The sequence below is a fragment of the Mytilus californianus genome, unplaced genomic scaffold (genome assembly GCF_021869535.1).
Source record: "Mytilus californianus isolate M0D057914Y unplaced genomic scaffold, xbMytCali1.0.p SCAF_3, whole genome shotgun sequence".
NCBI lineage: Eukaryota > Metazoa > Mollusca > Bivalvia > Mytilida > Mytilidae > Mytilus > Mytilus californianus.
The window spans coordinates 15,984,364-16,004,376 of record NW_026262679.1 but is presented as its reverse complement, the minus strand read 5'-3'; the positions used below and the strand labels follow the sequence as shown (position 1 = coordinate 16,004,376).

The window sequence follows — 20,013 nt, the reverse complement described above, 5'->3', positions numbered from 1 at the left end:
ACCTGATAAAGAGCATGGCTGTCATTCGGTATATCGAGAAAAAATGATCGTTAGAGAATAAGTAACGGTGGTCAAGTATTGCGATTGGATCGTGAAAGATCTGGTATAGGATCGTGAAAGAAATCTTATCGAGAAAACACATGCAACGTCAGTAAATAATCTAATTTAATCAATTATGATGACAAATATTGGAAAAATAAAACTGTCTGTCAAAATGGTTCAACATTATGAACAGTATCCGAAAAAATCAAAGCTTAAAAGTAAACAGTTTTTACAAAACTACAAAAGGCAGATTGCTCTTCGAAATTTCAGAGAAAAAAAAATGTAAACAAACAGGTTTTTTTTCAAATTTTAAATGCATCATCTACTTTTCTCTTAAAAAATATCGTTTAAAATTTCTTAAAGTTATTTTGATTTAGTTTAATCAGAAACTTTGCAAAAACGGTAATATTTGTAAAAATTTGATATTTCGGATCGTGAAAAATCGTTTAGTTTATACATATTTTATTTGCTTAAATATGCAAAAGGGATGAGACACAAGTTAATCGCAATACTTGAAAAATCGTTAACAGCTTTATTGGATAAATGGCTTAAAGCCGTTGATGATGGCGATCTTGTTGGGGCAGTGTTTCTAGATATAGCAAAAGCCTTTGATCTTCTCAATCATGAACTGCTTATTCAAAAATTAAACAAATACAAATTTGCTTATACTTCGCTACGATGGTTTACATCATATTTGGCTGACAGATATCAGATGGTATCTATTTCAAATACATTTTCAGACGTACAAAAACAAAAAAACGGGTGTACCTCAAGGATCCGTTTTAGGACCTGTTATGTTTTTAATTTTTATAAATGATCTTCCTTTGTCTAATCCTAATCATAACACCGATTTATTTGCTGATGATAGCACCATATCAGTCATTGTACAAAACAAAAGTTGTATCAGTCATAAACTTAATACGGTTTTACAAGATATTTTTCGCTGGTGTGATGACAATAAAATGGCTGTAAATGTATCTAAAACGAAGGCTATATGTATTGGCTCTAAACAGAAGCTTTCAGTTACATCAAATGAAAACATTAATCTTGCTATGAATGGACAACAAATTAAAGAAAGTACGTGTGAAAAGGTTCTAGGTATTTTTGTTGATGCATCTCTATCTTGGTCTTCTCATATTGATTATATCATAAAAAGGGTTAACTCTTCTTTAGCTTTACTAAAAAGGATAAAGAAATATTCAAATCACAAAGCTAGACAAATGTTCTATAACGCTTACGTCTTACCTCACTTAAATTATTGTTGTTCAATATGGGGAAACTGTAATAACTTTCTATTAGATAGTTTACTAAAACTGAAAAAGAGGGCAGCAAGAATAATTTTAGACGAACATGATTACACCAAACCTTCAAGCGAATTATTTCACGAATGTAACATTGTGCCGATTACACAAAGAATACATTATCATAAATCATAACTAATGTATAAGGCAAAACATGGTTTAGCTCCAGAATATATGTCCAGTCTTATTTTATCAGCTTCTGCAAACCAAAAATACAATACGAGATTTTCGTCCTCAGATAATTTTATAATTCCAAAACCAAATACAGAGTTGTATAAGTCTAGTTTCTCGTACAATGGACCAAAAGTATGGAATGCTCTTCCTAATTCAATTAAAAAATCAAACACAGTATTAGAATTTAAACATAACTACAAATCTATGCACTTTTAACATTACCATGATACTTGTACTGTAATTGTTTATTGTATTTAAATTGTATTACATCTTTATTTATCATTATTATTAAATATGTATTGTTTATTTTTAATATAATTATTATTGTATTAAGAGAGCCTTATTGAAAAGTGGTGTAATCCAAATGAGTTACTCTCTCTAAATAAAGATATTATTATTATTATTATTATTATTATTATTATTATTATTATTATTATTAAAAGGATCGTGAAAGATCTGTTGTCGCTTATTCGTTATTGCAAAAAAATCCACGAAAACGATCAAATCTTTCTTTAAACAAATGATAATTTATATTTGTAATTGGTATATCAAAAGATTGGATTTGCATGACTTATTCCGCTTCACTTTTGTTTGTGAATAGGGCTATGATGGTTCAATGCCGTTGGATCTGATTATTTGATAATATCACACCGACTAGTTTTAATCTAACAATATATTAAGTCCGTCTGTCCGTCCTGCATAAGTTTTATGTCGTTTGAAAAGTTAAGATTGTCTCATCTGAATTCCATACTTTTCATGCACAATCATATATTTTAAAACGAAGATCCTTGTTGATTTTTTGTAAAAATTGGAAAAAAATTTGTTTAGAAAAACAGCAGGAAAACAACTGCCATATTCCTGACTTGGCATAGGCATTTTCCTAAGAAAATGGTGGTTTAAATCTGGTTTTCTAGCTAGCTAATACGCCCACTTGTATGACAGTTGTTTAATGTTCCGTAATATTGTCAAATTGGGTAAGGACACCACACAGACATAATTGGTTAACGTGGCTATATCTTGGATCCATCAGCCAAAATGAGAATACAGTCAGTATAGTAACGCATAATTACGGAACCCCTTAAGTGTCATGTAAATATATTATTTTTGTTTGCCGCGGATATTTAATCTGGTGCGCACCAGTTTTAAAAATCGTGCGCAAGACTTTCAAACTTGTGCGCCTGACTTTCAAACTGGTGCGCATGACTTTCAAACGGGCGCAGAAGACTTTCAAAATGGTGCGCACGACTATCAAACTCGTGCTCATGACTTTCAAAAATGGTGTGCACGACCTTCAAGAACTGGTGCGCGCAACTTTTCAGCTCGTGCGCACGAGAGACAATCAAACTTGTGCGCATGACTTTCAAACTGGCGCGCACGACTTTCAAAATGGTGCGCACGACATTCAAGCTCGTGGTCACGACTTTCAAAAATGGTGCGCACTAGTTTGAAAGTCGTGAGCACCAGTTTGAAAGTCGTGCGCACCAGTTTTCAAATGTCGTCTGCACGAGATGAAAAGTCGTGCGCACGATTTTTCAAAGTAGTGCGCACCAGATTAAATCTCCGGCAAACGAAAATATTTCTATTTACTTGGCACTTAAGGGGCTCCGTAAGGGGTTCCTTACATAATGACATATACACTTTCTCGATAAAATACAAAAAAAAGTAAAATATAAATACAAGAGTATACAAAATGAAACAACACTATAAAAAACTCATGTGTCCGAATCGCATCTCTGGACCCACCCACATAAGGAACGCCAAAAGCCAAAAACCTTAAATCTGGATGGATGCACATATACCGAACCACGTCAAGAGGCTTACGATCAAATGGAACATATTAGTACAAAGACAAACAAATGGAAACTGTAAAGTAGATAAAATGCTACACAGAGTCAGCACATAGAAACTCAAGACCACCCTGTATTATTTGTTAAGTAGACGCTGAATATTATTTTATTATTTCTTGGTACTTTCCAATGAACTTTTTGAGAAAACGGACGATATGTTCTTTCACAAAACCCTAGCTCATTATTTTTTTTGCTAAGGCACTGATAACGTGTTACAAACTCTGAGTAGCAGCTGCAAGCTCCTGAAAATCGTATGAGTTGAGAAATGTATACTCCATACGCGGATGAAGTTGGTAAATCGCTGCTATATATAAGGTGAGGAAAATTGATAATTTCAAAATTGGATCATCTCGTTTGTCATAGACTCTGGTATTGAGATGACCGCTTTTGTCATAGACTCTGGTATTGAGATGACCTCTGTAGTCAAATTCGGGATATATGTCTAAAAAATGAGACAGAGGAAGCCGTTTATATGCTGTCTGTATTCTCTAGTTCATGACTATAAACGGGACCCAATTAGAAAAGTTTGTATTGTTAATGGAAAGAACATCTTCAATACACCTGTATGTAAAATGAAATATTATAGCTTCTTTGATCTAACCCTTACGAAAGCAAAAACGTACACATTTAGACATTTCCAGGGGAAGACCACCAGACCCCCTCTCGCTTCACTCATTTGTGGATGCATTACGCATATTATATATACAAAGATATTTACTTTTCGACAATTTAAGCTCCTGAAGGTCTTATTATCTTGGATGCCTAGTTACATGTAGCATTGCCTCTTAAATGAAAAACAGGTCTAAATATAGGTAAATATATATTTACCCATATTTATATATATATATATATATTACCAAAGTAAATTAAAGCATTAATTTACGTTTTAAATAAGTAATTACACGCTTCAACCAATTACAAGTACATGTATATCAATTGATAAAGTAAATGCTGTTTTCTGATCATTAAGTCTGGTCACGCCTTATCTTTCACGATCAAAATAATGCGTTGAATGATCTTTCACGATCAATTTTGATTAAAAATCAACAAAAATATACTTTTTTTTCAAAAATAATATGAAATAAGGAAGATGAATCATTTTAACAGAAATAATGGCTTCATACCACAATAAATTCCCTTTGTTCGTGGTCTAGGAATATAGTTTCCAATTATTATATGGGGTATTTCTTCCTGAGTATTCTGACTACTGTTTTCTCTGAAAAGTTTACTATTCTATCAGTTGCATATATATTGAAATAAGTAAAACATGTGGGGAAAATTTATTGTTGAAAGTGAAAGTAGTGATTTGGCCAAAATGAAAGTAGGGTAGAAATATGCCTTCGGCATTTATTCAAGATTCAAATCCTACCATTGGCATGTTAATAGGGTTCTCAGAAGAATAAGCAGAGATGGATTGTCCTCGGACAAGCATATTTTATTAGAATAATAATGGTCTATAAGCAGTTAAATTTATTTCATGTTGACCCGGTGCAAATTTTTTAATTCAATTTGACTTTTACAAAAAAAATGCATTGTAACCAATGGGAATAATAATTGTGGTCTGAGGTCTAATTTGCGTTTAAGTAGCGGACAATCCTTTCGCCAATTACAAAATTGCTTGCAGGCATGGTACATGTCATGTCACGCCGCCCGTTGCCGACACAGAAAGGGCGGCGGATTATGACTAAGGATTAGGAGAAATTAGAAAGGGCGGCGGATTATGACTAAGGATTAGGAGAAATTAGAAAGGGCGGCGGATTAAGACTAAGGATTAGGAGAAATTAGAAGGTGTCTTTAAAGGATGTTAACAGTAGAATTTATTTCTGATAGTACATTGGGCCTTGAACTGCGCCTGGCGTTTTTTTTTTTTCATCTAAAGCGTTAACATTAAATTAATATTCTTTGACAGTAGCCCAACCACCGGCTGAAGTATCTCCTATACGTATGACCTTGTTTCTGCATTTAACCATGTCCATGAGGCCTATAGTGATACGAGATACCTCAGAACGGGAAACAAAGCTATGAATCTTGTTTAGCTCAGAAATAACTTATTCGTTAAATTTGTGTTGGATTTTATTGGCCTCGTGCTTGAATTTGACCGAAACTTCTCTTTTTAGTTTTTTTTTTTAAAACCGTCATGATCACAGACTAAATCTGATTGTACATCAACTACTCTATAATCAAGATACACTTTAAAATGCTTAAATGTTTCGACCAGATCACGGCGCTCTTCTGTTTTGTGAAAGTGTGAATGCTCAGTCTAACCTTCAGACATTGAACTACCTGCTCTGACATACTAAGGTTAAGCACAGCTAACAACTTTGCAGAAAGCGAACCTGGAATGCAATATCTGAAAATGACACAACCGATAAATAAAGGCAACAGTAGTATACCTCTGTTCGAAACTCATAAATCGATAGAGATAAAAACAAATCCGGGTTACAAACTAAAACTGAGGGAAACGCATCAAATATAAGAGAAGAACAACGACACAACAAAAACACAACATTAAAATGTAACACACACAGAAACGAATTATAATATAACAATGGCCATTTTCCTTACTAGGTACAGGACATTTTAAGAAAAAAATGGTGGGTTGAACCTGGTTTTGTGGCATGCCAAACCTCCCGCTTTTATGGCAACGTCAAACAAAACACCAAAACGACAACATCACATGACAGGACCACAATACAAATAAATGGGAGAACATATAGGACAAAGAAACACACGAATAATAGCTAACAAAAGGTACTAGGCTTAAAATTCAATACGCCAGACGTGCGTCTCGTCCACACAAGACCAACCAGTGACGCTCAGATGAAAAAAGTTTGAAAGCCAAAACAAGTATAAAGCTGAAGAGCACCGAGGACCAAAACTTCCAAAAAGTTGCGCCTAACACGGCCAGGGTTTTCTGCCTGGGACAAGAACATCCTTATTATTTAGAATAATTTATTATTCTAAATAAAACTATAGCACGAAATATTTGAATTGATCTTATTCAAATATCATGGCCAGTTCTTACTCAACTAATGAAAAGCATTACACCTATTATATACATTCAACACGTGTATTAATAATAAACATATATACGTGCTAAAATTGGCGTAGCCTCTATTAAGACAACCGAGGCAGCTGCCATGGTAAAAATATGGAAAAATAAATCAAGGAAACAATTGATTACACCCATATTTACCTGAACACACCTGCTACATCGCGGGATCTGTGACTCAATTAAAGTACCTACGCCTTATTTATAGCCTGGATTTTAATTCACTTGCACTAATAGGTGTAAATAGTATTCAATTACGCTTTTTACATTTCTGTTATTTTTTGGACAATAATATTTTATGAAGGATGTATATACCCTTTTTGTTTTAGTATTTTAAGTTTTGATTTTCAAATAAGTAGTATCAAAATTAAGGGCTGTTAATACCGTGTGACACGGGTGGTCCGACAAGGGAGGAATTTACTAAGAGAAGAAGAAGACATATACAGTATTGGTATCGGTATCGAATTCGACCCGGAACTTATTGGTAATATTTAATTATGTGGAAAACAAAAGGGCCTGGAATGGTGTAATTTTTAATCAACACCATTGTCCTATATTAGCTATTTATAAAATTGAATTCTTTGATTCGTCGTTTTTACGCCATGCCGGCTAACAAATTGGACCTCGTTATTTTAGTAGCATAGATATATATTTTTAAACAGTTTCCGCCTAATACAGCAGACTCTAGATAGTCGTATAATTCATACTCATTGTGAATAGCCTCAGAAATATTGCGCACGAGCCTTCCCCGGTCTCATTAGATCAGGTAATAAGGTAATCATGAAGTCTATTGATTTATTACGACTAAGATTTAACTTGCACAGATTTTTTTCTAAATAGGCCATATACGTAAGTAAAACAAAATGGTCGAGCTAGTGTACCAGGGGCCGGTAACAAGAAATTTTATAAAGAGAGATCGTAAGTATTGAATTAAGGGGAAGATAAGATAATCCTAAGATCATTCAAAGAGTGTTAATCAAAGCTCCCTCAGGTTGTTCGTAGATCGGTCTTATTTCCCCCTTAAGTTGCATCGTAATAGTTTTCATGTTACGAATTCTTAATAATTTTCCGGCGTCTCCGTGTTAGGCTCCTCGCAAAGAAATTAGAATCGCCTCAAATGAATCTTACGAACGTTTTAATGAACGATAAAATGCGCACAATAATCAACTACCCATTTAACCTAAGGAATTCTAACGGTTCATTCTAACAAGTAATAGCGTTTCTAAAAAGCTTGCTGTATTTTAGCTGATTATGTCGAGATCGGTGGTTTGTGGGTATAGGTATTTTATTGGAATCTTGCACTCCAAGCAATATGAATATATAGTGTGTTTTTTCTCTCCTGGTTCTTGTTTTTAGTTGTAGTATTGGTGTATCAGGATAATGATGAAAGGAGGTATTATAGTCACATATGATGTAATATATATTTATATCCAGATAAAATTGCATACTATTGTACTTATATGTATATAAGTCTAAAAATTTGCACAAAGGTACTACTATATGATGGTATTACACAAAGACGTTGCTATTAAATCGTGTTGATATATATTTTGGCTAAACAAATAGCCTTCGTCAGTGTCAATAATTTTAACAATACTGATTCTATGTGTAAAATAGTTCAGTAATACAGGTAAGTTTTGGTCTATTGCTTTAATCCAAAATCTTGAACACCATAATATAAAACAAAACTCAATACTCAGATATACGTATCTGAGTATATTTACATTCCAAAATGAGTGAAAAATAAAACTGTTAGTATTTCTTATTGATGCCGTTTGGATGATGTACATTAAGTTCCTTTATCCAAAAGCTTTCCCAAACCTGTCGCTGGGCATCACTCCAGTGAATGTTCTGTTCAATCACTAGGATTTTCATGCGATTAAAGTCATCATGTTTGTGACCCGACTGTCTGAAATGCTGAGAAACTGGGAGAAGTGGCTTCTTAGAGATATCACTCCTATGGCCATTAAGGCGTTTGTGGAAAGGCTGCTTTGACTCACCAACATATTGGAGGCCACAAACATTCTAGAATGTAAATAACATTCATACTTTTGCAGGTATCATTGCAAAATATCCTATAGTTATTTTCGGTTGCCTTACTGTGAAAAGTTGATGAGTGATGCATCTGTAGGCAACATTTGCAGCACTTCTCCCAGTTTCTCAGCATTTCAGACAGTATATATATATATATAATAGCTAGAGTAGCAATACAAACACTTTTTTCTTTGTTTTGAGGAATATGATTGTTTACTGTTTATGACAATGTAAGTAGTTTTAAAATGCATACTGTGTCTGGACAGTTATGTAATAGTTTGTGAGGTTAATATAATCAACTTGATAGGAAAAACGTATTATTTACTTTTGAGGATTACTGCTTGACGAAATCGACTACTACAGAAGGCCGTTCAAATATAAGAATATTACATCTTATATGTATAGAAGTGATGAATATCTTATCTGGTTTTTAGAAGAAGCAATTAGTTTTGACGGTACAGTTTGAGTGTTGTTGTTACTAATTTCCAGATGTAGTAATACTGTAAGAAGATGTTTTGTGGTAATGGATTTGGAATGAAATATTAATTGCAAATAATTTTCTAGAGCATGTTGTCAGCTGGCTTCCTATATCTTTTGATATATTACGTTGTGGTTTGTAATCTTGACAATTTTTTTGTAAGTTCTATAGATGAGAGCTTCATATTGGTATTAGCATTTAGTGCTTTATATTTGGTTGCATGTGTAAGCATATGCTTTTGTTAGTTGGAATATTTATATTTCCATTTCTGATGGCAGCCAGTTCATGTTATACATATAGTCAGGATTATTAGTAAGCGATAGTTGTTATAGTTTTATTTGTTTATGTTTATTGTCATGATTGATATAGACTATATAGCTTGCTGCTTGGTGGGAGCCAAGGCTTCGTGTTGAAGACCGTACTTCGACATATAATGGTTTACTTTTACAAATTGTGACTTGGATGGAGAGTTGTCTTTGGTACTGATATGACATCCTGTTATATCTGTCTACAAGATTGAGAACACATATTTTGTAATAAAACATATTTAATTCTATAATATCATATATAACAATTTATCGGTAATTTGTGCATTTTTCCTTTGATGTGTCAACTGATTTCTGATAATGTCAGTATCAGTTGACTGGTCGTGATAAAAAATTATTGGGTCAGTAAGCAATTGACATGCGCGGGTACACCGCGTAAGGATCTTCTTTCCCCACAAAATCGCGCGTGATTTTTTTCGCAGAAAGTTTCAGTAAAGTTAGTTTAGCCTTTTTGACATACATACAGAAGCAACGCCATTTTATTATATTATTAACAAGTGAATGTGCAGCTAAGAGTAGTCGGGACCACTCTTACAAAAAATATCAAGAGAAGCTATTGCGAGTTGTTCTTGGTACACTCCTTAGTCGCTAAGTTTGTTTTAAGAACACTTAATAACTGACCAAAATTTAAGAATGATTTAGTGTTACCGGAATTAGTAAGATCGCTTTAAGGTAGACTTAAGAATCGTTCTTAAATCATGCACTTTTTCAAAACATTAAGGGCTGTCAATCATTCTAAGATAGGTCTGAGGTTGGGTCTTGTTACACTCTTAAATCTTAAGACGCTCTTTAGACGTTCATAAGACATAAGAATGCTTCTTGTTACCGGCCCCAGCAACGTGGCGGCAACAGAAGAAGTATAGTGCTTCACATCCTCATGCGTGTTTGTATTGTAGAATTCTTTTAAAATTAAAGAGGAAGGGCCAATTTCCCTTTTTTCCATTTATGTGGTTAAACCTGAATGTTGAGGAAATCTAGAAAAGAATCAATGAATATTAGAGAATCTGTTAGTATGATAGTGAAAAGAATTTCTAGACAATATCTGTAAAATGATAATTATTCTTTAGCGCCACTGTATACATTGACGTTATAAATAATTTTGATGCTATACTTAAGGAACGACTGTAATATTTTTTCTGTCTATGAAGAAATAACATCAAAAATGTGGTGCACACTGAATAACACGCGTAGCGTGTTATTTTAAAGTGTGCACAACATTTTTTATGTTATTTCGAATAGACAGAAAAAATATTACAGTCATTTCTTATAATTTAATTCTAAATTCCATTTTAAACCGGAGTAAACCATGAAAAAACGTTGATGACGTCACGGTCACATGACTAAATTATGTCTATGAGCTGATAAACAAAACAACGTCAGCCAATCAGAAGACGCGTTACATCCAAAATTAAATTATTGCAAATTGAACACGAATAAAACGCATAACCAAAATAAATTAATTTGAATCTGAAAGACAATACATGTATTATTGCTGATAAAATTTTCGTTCTGCTTAAGACCTTCTTTCTCCAACTTTGCTGAAATCTTTCAGAATTTCCTTCTTCGAGTATAATTGATAATTTGTTTTCAACTGAGGTTCTGTTAACTTTAGTAAAAATTGGACGGCATTTTGAAAATATAGCCCTGGTGTAAAATATTTTCAAGGGAAATTGGTCCTATCTTTCATAACATGATTTCAATGTTTAATTTTCATATATAAATCATATCCATGAACGCTTAGTAATACAGTAATTCAAATCCACAAAAGATAACGGAAAAGTAGAAGAAAAGGTAATTTAAAACTAAAAAAACACCAAAATCTTGAATTTTATACAATCGAGGATTCGGATTCGAGTGAGAAAATATTAAATTGTAACAGTTGTTAACTTCAACCTTCTCACTTTATACAGTGTAATGAAAATAACACTTTATTCTGGTGCTTCAGATGCTTTTTCTGGATTTACCTTCACCAGGAACGCTTAGGGCTGATATGCATAAAACTACTTAAAACACTGTGCGGGACAAATTTACAATTCCAGAATTGGCAAATCTGACTTTGTTGTTTTACAAGATAACAAAGATATTTTTTGGCCAAGTGATAGATAATTAAAAAAAAAAATCCCCATATGTCCCAACATGTCACTGTTGTCACTAAAGCTGATTAAAAGTACATTTCCCAAATTTAAAAATTCCCATGGGAATATTAGAAGTTCCCATGGGAAAATTTAAAGTTCCCATGGGAAAAAGTACTTTTCCCATGGGAATTTTAAAGTTCCCATCGGAACTACAATTTCCCATGGGAACATTAGTAAATAGTTTCTTCCCATGGGAAATTCTAAGGGAACTAATTTTTCTTCCCATGGGAACATCTTTTTCCCTTTGGAACATTTATTCTTCCCATGGGAACATACATTTTTCCCATGGGAACATTTACTTTTCTTTTATTTTTTTTTCGGAATTTGTAAAAGAGCTATGAAATATCGCAATGAACTGACGGTTACTATTAACCAGGTGCAGTTTATAAAAATTTCATTTGATAAAAAAAATGTAATTAGAATAAATTAAAGGTATTTCTATCATACTTTTACATTCAAAAGTCTTTGATTATCATTCAATGATTGATACTGAGAAACACATTGATTGTATTCAGAGTTTGTATTGTATCGTCGTTTATTGATTGGTTACTATTTAACGTCCAGTGGCTGATTTTACAATTTGAATCTTTCACCTTTGTTTTCGATTAAATGCATTGTGCATTTAATGTAATATTGTTCGCTGAACTGACAAGGATCAGAGCCATGCCTGTGTATTTCAGAATTTAATTAAAGAATAAAAATGAATAAATCTTTTTTAATTTATATACATTGGAAATCACGAATCGGGTTTAAGGTTGTTTTCTAGTTTTAATACTTGAATTTATGAAATTGACATCATAATTTTTTTTTTATAAAGTGGGTTCTAACATGAGACTAATAACATTAAGTTATTTAATAAGATACCGACTAAAGTGGGTTCTAACATGAGATAATTTGTTGGCAAAGATCTAAAAAAAACTCACTTCTCCAACTTTTACATACTGAAAACATTTGTAGTAAACCATCAATAGTTATACATTATGATAGGGAAAAAAAATACCAAAAGGTCGACTTATTGACTACCTTCTTGGCACAAATAAATATATATACTTTGTATGGTTCAAATTCATTTAATCTATATCCAAAAATGCAAATAAAAAAAAACAAGGATTTGTATAGTACGACTATACAAATCCTTGTAAAAAATAAGGAGATGTGTGGTATGACTGCACACGAAACAACTATCTACCAGATTTCAAATGATAATAAAAGACTCCGACATGAAACATGTGAAACACTGCAAACTCGAAAACTAACGAAATAATCTATTCAATACAATTTACGAAAAACAAATATGACAGACAACCACCAAATACACACTAATAAATTTAGAATTTCTGTCCTGACAATTTTATGACTTTTAAATTTTATGAATTGCAAAAATTTCTGCTATGTGGAAGTATTTGGTTAATTTTAGAACTTACAATTTGATGTAATTTTATCATTGACTGATAGAAGAAAACTAAGAGTTTCATTGTATATTACCAGAAAGTTGAAAAAAGAGAGAAAAATACAGTTACTGCTGTTTCTCATATTGCGAGTTAAGATGAAATTGATTTTGTTTAAACATTTTTATTTCTATAAATATCAAGCCCTCTACATTCTCTGCTATGGATAAATGTTAATGGTAGTTTTGTCAATGTCTCTATTTAAGCTATTGGTGTTTTTTTTTTTTTAAATAACTACATAATCTTTTTTGTCTTGTTCGATTGCGGTCTTGTTGATTTGTACCTTTATCTCCTCTTATTCTTATTCATTTCCAAGTAATGTTGGTGACATACACTTTGTCAGAGGTTTTGATAGGAATTCGTATACAGGTCAAGGAAAATAATATACTTGAAATCCTTCCATGACACAATAATGCCTTTATTACATATACAGACCTTCTAAAATTCAAACTGACCATTATTCCGTGCGTTCATCGTGTATCGTGCGTGTTGCGTGCGTGTATCGTGCGTGTATCGTGCGTGTACCAATCGTGCGCTCATCATTCATCGTTCCGTGTATTTTCCGTGTAACGTGCGTGCATCGTGTATTCTTAATCGTGTATGGTGCGTGTATCGTGCGTGTATCGTGCGTTCATCAATCATTCATTCTTAATCGTGTATCGTGCGTTCGTCAATCGTGTATGTAACTGTGTACATCAGATAACGTGCATTTGTCAAACGTTCATCTCTAATCGGGTAACGTTCATTCATTGCGGTTTTTATATGATAGTCGGTTATAGAGCTCATCAAAGCTTATATTTTATCTCACGGTTAAAGTGTATATATATGTTCCGACTTTAAATAAAATTTACATTCATACTTACTTTCTTATGAACACTTAATTAACTTCATCGTACATAACGTTCATACAGATTCATGAAGTTTTGTGTAAAATTTATTTATCATCTGTAAACATTTCGTGGTTATTCAGTGAATCTTGGCTGGGACTGACACATTTTAATATAATGATACATGTTCTACGTACAAACAATAACATGATGACATTTCTACGACAGAACAGTTAAAATTGGAATTTCTATTCAACTGAGCGTAATGGGCTTAAAAATATACTGTTGGCCAACTGCTATTTGTTAAAAAATATTCCGCCAATTGAAAACAACAGTGCTTTTGCAAAATTTAGATGTTGGGTAGCTCCACTAAAAATAGAAACTGGAAAGTATGAAAGAAAAGAAGTCCACGAGATGACATGTGTTGTAGCTCTACTATTGAAGATGAACTTCATGTCATTTTAAAATGCCCATTATATGTAGATTTAAGACAAATTATGATACATTAAGCTAAACATTTTAATGAACATTTTAACCTTTAATTATCAGATAGCGAAAAATTTATATTTTTATTTAATAACGGCAATGTTGCTGCTATAGTTGCCAAAAACATCAACAATATTTCATTGAAAAGAAACGGCATTTTATTTCCTAGTTCTCAAAGAAAAAATGTTTTATTTTCATATAGTACAGGTGGACACTGTAAATTTTAAATGTAAATGAGTAAATATATTGTGTCTTAAAAGTCTCTTATTATTCTTTTTAAGATTGGTACATACAATGCAAATGTTTTAATGTTTTATGTTTATTTCTGTGATTCTCATTTTATGTTTGTATGTGGTGAGACTATAATAAAATATTGAATCAGTATTAACATGATTAATGTTCAACTTGAGTCATTTCTCCAATGTTGAACAATGCAAGATTATAATTCTTCGCTTATTTGGCAAATTCATATTCTACTAAATATTCAAACATTTAAGTTTTGATAAATACCATTACAAATATAATTTTTGACTTCGTTTCTGATGGTCACGTGCAGGTAAGGTTATTCCATTGAGAAAATACAATATACAAGATTGTCGGGTAAATGTGGATTGCGGATTAAGATTTTAGATGTCAAACTTGAATAAACAAATTAAACTGAGGCGAATTTAACACGAATATGTATTTTCTCTTCAACAGTGTTTTTATTCTCTGTTCTTTATTTTCATTTAAAATAAGCTAAATATGTTTTGTGGAAAATTGAATAGAAATAAACATATGTATTTGAAGGCATTTTTTTAATTAAACAAGTATAAGATCACGCAAATATATCCCGTATTCCTCAAGAAGGATTTTAAATTGAGGAACTTTTTAAACTTGAAATTGTGTTTACGAGTTTAAGATATTCTTTTTTATTTAAATTTTTTGATAAAATAGTTAAATATATTGTATTATCATAACAAGTCTGTATTTAAATGGAATAAACATGGAACACTTTCACAGATTCACTTTTCATTGTGCTCATGGTTGCATATGAAGGACACCGTTTTTAATGTATGTCTAAAAGATTAATATCCGAAAAAATAATTCACAATAGTACTTTGTATTAAAGAATGACGGATTATTTTACCATGGGGGTATTTTTTGTTCCGTTACTGAGGACATTTTTTTGTCCATTATGAATCCATATGACAAATTTGACTCCAATAAGGATAAATTTTATCTTATAGAAAAATCGGTAGTTTTTATCCGATAGATTTTGTGTTCATCTTTATCGGGTATAAAAGATTGAAAAATACAAACAATTAATTGAAGTTTCGTATGCATCTATCACGATCCAGCAACTTTTGACTAGTATAAAGGGTTGCCTTGGTTTTATAGCTCAAAACGGTATCATTTGTTTTGCTTTACATTGGGTTAAATAATGAAATGTATGTTTCAGAAATTTACACAAGTTTGATTTCGGCTTTGACTCCCGGGGACACTGTCGTTTACAGTAAAAGACGAAAATCTACACATGTACGTTCTTATAAAAAAAGAAGTTGTGGTATGATTGCCAATGTTCATCATTATATCATAATCATTGTACTCCCCCTAATAATGAATCTATAATATATGCCACTGGACGTTAAACGATCAACTATTAATTCATCCATCTTATCCTTTTAGTTTTGTGATAATTTGCATATCAAATACATGAAACAACAGGGGCGGATCCAGCCATTTTAAAAAGGGGGGTTCCCAACCCAGGGCAAAAGGGGGGAAGGGGGGTTCCAACTACTATGTCACCAGTTCAAATGCATTGATCGTCCAAAAAAAGGGGGTTTCCAACCCCCTGAACCCTCCCCCTGGATCCGTCACTGAACAACTGCAGAGTTTCACTAAAGTTAGAAGGCCGATATTATTGCACATATAAAATAGACATTAACATCGATCCCTACGTTTTGATCCTCTCACAAAACAACACATTATAAATTTCATGCATATATAACGCTTTTCTGGATTTACTTTCACTAGGAACGCTCAATGCTAAATATTTGAAAGCCAAAGAATGTATAAAATAGATAGGAGTGTAGAGCTATATGACCAATAAAGCACGTAGTTCAGTGGTTTTCGTAACATCAATTCTGTTATATACATGTATTTGGGCTTTTTTTGTGGCAAGATACATGTAGCTTTGAAATAAAGAAGGCCGTTAGTTTGCTCAATTGAATTGTTTCATATTTTTTTCATGTCGGGGCGGGGCCTTTAATAACCGACTTTACAGTTCCCGTATTTTTTCATTATTGAAGTCGTATAGATATAACTGCTAGCATTCCTCTTGATTTGAACTTTCTTGAATAGGTGACTCGCTAGCAATTATATCACATTTTCTTATTTTTACAAAAGCCTTCAATCCATCAAAAGCCAATTTAGTCTGCTGTAGCTGAAACCTACGTTTCTTAAAAAAATCTAAATTTATATACTGACAATTTAAGAAATGTTTGTCATAGATATCTGTTCGTGATATAAGTATCAAAATATTTTAGCTATGAAGATGTGTAAACCCTTAAATAAACCCTATTTCTTTGGCCTACGGGAATTAAAATAATAAAAACCATTATTAGCAAATCGGAATATATATGTGTGTATGACTCGGAGGTGCAATGGAGATCATAAAGTTTGATGGCCACGCGTGAAGTGCGCTGGTCTGCGCCGAAGTGCGATGAGCTGTTCGATGGTTTGCGATGGTTTATATAACGCGGGATACCTAGATTAAAGTCTACAGATGTGCAATTATTATGAGCAGTATATTTGTTTCAATGTCAGTATATAAAACATTTACTAGTGTTATTGTCTATGAATGTAATAGTTAAAGTTGCCGCGTACTAATTTAGAGACCGTCCTATTTGATGTTTTGCATGTGGAAATTATTCTTGCTTCAACATGTATCTTTACTTAATTTGTTCCTCTAATGAGATCCTCATTTACCGTTATATAATCATAAGAATAGTTTCACGGTGGACCCGTATGTATTGAGGGAATGACACTTCATCGTACGTAAAAACAAATCTTTCGTATATTTCCCGTTTCACAGTCCTACATGTATATTGAATTTTACCCACAACTCAGAAAGTTGACCAGCGCGGGGTATGCTTAATCCTCTTATTCTAGATGTCAGGTAACTTACTCGTGTTTATGTTGGATTGCTGTCTGATTGACGAATATCCGTTATTTTATATATATATAACAAACAAATTTAAATTATATATATATATAAATAAAAGTTAAGTAGAATCCGTATGCTGGTAACATATAAGAAAATTAATAAAAGTTAATAACGGTTTCAATTCATCTCTTTTACTAGCGCTTTCACTGCTTTTACAGATCTTCAGGTAATATATATATATTTAAATTTGTTTTTTAGGGATGCATCCAGTTGCACCTTTTCATTTGAAATATATTTCCGTGAAGTAATCTCAAAAGATTACTCACTTCAATAAAAAATAAATAAGGGAAATGAAACCTCTTCTCGCATGTTGCACTTTGTGTAATTGTTCACTTCGACAAAATACTGCCTTGAACTCAATTTTGGTATAAATATAAAGAAGCCTCATTTGGTTCTTAAATGGATATTTTTTAAACACCTAAAGCTAGGTAAAGCCTATTTCTTGATATAGGCTCTTAAATTCGGCAACTTTTAGAGACCGACCGTGCTTGGGCTGTATAGCCAGTCAAGGTCGCTAAACTCTCATTATCCGTCTAGAGATTTTCTGAAAATACGATGGTTACTGTCTCATTAGAAACTAAAACCTTATCAAATATGGTGGCCTTCGGCTGTCATCTGCTCTTTTCGGGTTGTTGTCTCTTTGACATATTCATCATTTCCATTCTCAATTTTAAAATAACTAAAAATATGATAAACAGTTGTCAGATCAATATTCATTTAACAAGCCAGTGCGTTGATACAGGTTATATTCTACTGAATTTACTATATCCGTTATTATTACGTAATTATATAAGTCCCGTGTCCAGGTAAAAATAACAATTTGTGGTTTGTATGTCAGGTGAAAGTGACAACGGGTGGTATGTATACTAAAATGTTTATCGTCTTCCATTATACATGAGGGTGTGGATGGGGGTTTATAGAATAGAAAATTAATTACCAAAAAATAAAGAATACAAAAAATAACCAGACAAATATATAGAAAAGAAAATGATGAGGTACTAGAATATATGGAATAAAGATTGATCGACAAAAGGTATAACGATTAGAAAAAAATGCCTAAAATGATAGAATACAGAAATAATGAATCCCTATTCAGACCCTCATAATCTTACGATGACATTTAGCTTTAGGACAATTATGGGCATGCGATACAGTTTTAGAACCACACTGATTTTGTTTACAAAAGTTCACATATATACAAGCTAATTTTTACAAAATCAATTTGTATATGTAATAAAAATTATATCTTCATGTGCTAAATTTAAAAGACAAATGGGTTTGAATTATTCTACATTAAAAATTTTACTTATAACATTTCGGTTTCTTGGACATTTTTGTCCTTTGAACAGACATCCTTAGTTAACTTTTTTGTTTCAAAAGATAAAGATATGCGGATTTCGGTAAAGAGATTAGGAATATCTTCGTTATAAAATTGGGCTCTACATTTGTGTAACAATTCTTTGTTAATATTTAATTTTTGTGAAAAGAAATTGATACAAGAAGAAAAAACGGTATTTTTGTTGTATATTTATCTAGTTAAAAAAAAGTCGGTAATTTCTTCATAAAAGTTGCAACGAATAATCTTCATACAGTATCAAGCCAAATGTCATGTCTAAAATGAGGGGGCCATAACTGATAACACTTTTTCCTTAAAAAAATGAAAAAATAATTATTTGGATAAGAAAATAACCCAGATATTTAGATATATTAGAATAAAAATATTTTTTTAATTTTTTAAAAATCATTTAATATTCATCGGTTTATGATTAAAAGAAAAATATAGAAAATTATTAAATTGTTTTTAAGAAAGGAAAATAATGTTTGTCCCGAGAAAAAAGGCCCCCCCCCCCCCTATGAATGATCATTAATTTACCTAAGTGGGGGCTTAAATTTGGAGACCGATCGTGCGGCCTGACTGCCATAAACAACAGATAACGAACAGCAAACAGTGGATACACCAATTGATATGTATGAAAGACAACGGCGGACACAAAATGATTGCACTGAATAATTTCAACTACCATTGAGATCGTTTTTTTTTTTCAAATCATCTTATCAAATTAGAAATGCATTTTAAAAAACCTTGGGATATCTTTTACAGTTTGGAATTGGAATTGGAATTAAAAATTGCATTTCCAAAAGAGTTTCAGGTAAAACCCCGAGAATCTCACCTCCTAGAAATTTGAAGTGCCAGGATGTTTGAAAATATGTATAAATTTTTTACATACTTGAAATTGTATAAGGAATATAAAAAGATTCAGTATGTTTACTGTACAAACCAACAACAGACACCAAGTGATGGATATAATTGTGGCTTATATTGTTTAATTTATTTTTACTGAGAGCAAAATTTGATTGATTGATTATTCAGTGGTTGTTTAAACGTCCAGTGGCAAACATTTCATGCATATTCAGGACGAAAAGTCGTTTCAGAAGTATATTATGAAGTATTTGGTATTACAAATGTTTAAATTTTCTCATTATTTGGTAAATTTCATTTTCTTAGCTATTTCTAATTAATTTGTACGAATCAGATTTTTCTGACAAATTATATATTTTGCTCTAAATTAACTCATACGATTCTGATAATCTAAGGAACATTGTAACTTCAGTAAAAAAAAAAGAGATTATGATCGTTTAATCAGTTGTTATGTA

The 20,013-nt window shown here is 32.2% G+C and overlaps 1 protein-coding gene across 2 annotated transcripts in view; it reads right to left on the bottom strand.

Annotated features, from left to right (window-relative positions):
- Nucleotides 1-20,013, bottom strand: part of LOC127734002 (uncharacterized) — a 42,499-nt gene that overhangs the window by 14,737 nt on the left and 7,749 nt on the right. The gene's annotated exons all lie outside the window — the stretch shown is intronic.